We start from the raw sequence: 729 nt of genomic DNA, 5'->3' as shown, positions 1-729 counted from the left end.
GCATACGGAGAAAGGGTCGGGGGGGGGGGGGGGTCAGCTCGGAGCATGCGCACTGCGGCAGGTGACGCCGTGGCTTGGCCGTTGTGGGATCGCCATGGAGGCGGGTGCCCTTAGAACCGTAGAAGCCTAGAGACGTCTAGGCTGGGGGAGACCTTCAGGGTCATCAAGTCCCAACCGTCAGGGAAAAATAATGTTGTGGTTTAACCCGGCTGGCAGGTAAGCACAGCACAGCCGTTCGCTCACCCTCTCCCCGCCCTCTTTGAGATGGGGGGAGAGAATCAGAGAAAAAGTGAAAGCATGTGGGTTGAGATAAAGACAGTTTATCAGGACAGAAAGGATAATAATAATAATAACAACAACAACAGCAATAATAATAATATAACAATAATAATAATAATATAACGTGTACAAAACAAGTGATGCACAATGCAATTGCTCACCACCCGCTGACCAATGCCCACCCTATCCCTGAGCAGACTGCCCCCCCGTCCCGGCTAGCCACCCCATATTAATTGTTCCATAGGATGCCATATGGTATGGAATCCCCCTTTGGCCAGTTTGGGTCAGCTGTCCTGGGTCTGTCCCCTCCCAGCTCCTGCTGCACCCCCAGCCTTCTCGCTGGCAGGGCAGCATGAGAAGCTGAAAAGTCCTTGGCTTAGTATAAGCACTGCTCTGCAACAGTTGAAACATCAGTGTGTTATCAGCATTATCCTCATCCTAAATCCCAAA

The sequence above is a fragment of the Anser cygnoides genome, chromosome 2 (genome assembly GCF_040182565.1).
Source record: "Anser cygnoides isolate HZ-2024a breed goose chromosome 2, Taihu_goose_T2T_genome, whole genome shotgun sequence".
Lineage (NCBI taxonomy): Eukaryota > Metazoa > Chordata > Aves > Anseriformes > Anatidae > Anser > Anser cygnoides.
The sequence above is the reverse complement of the archived record's forward strand: the minus strand, read 5'-3'. Positions refer to the sequence as shown.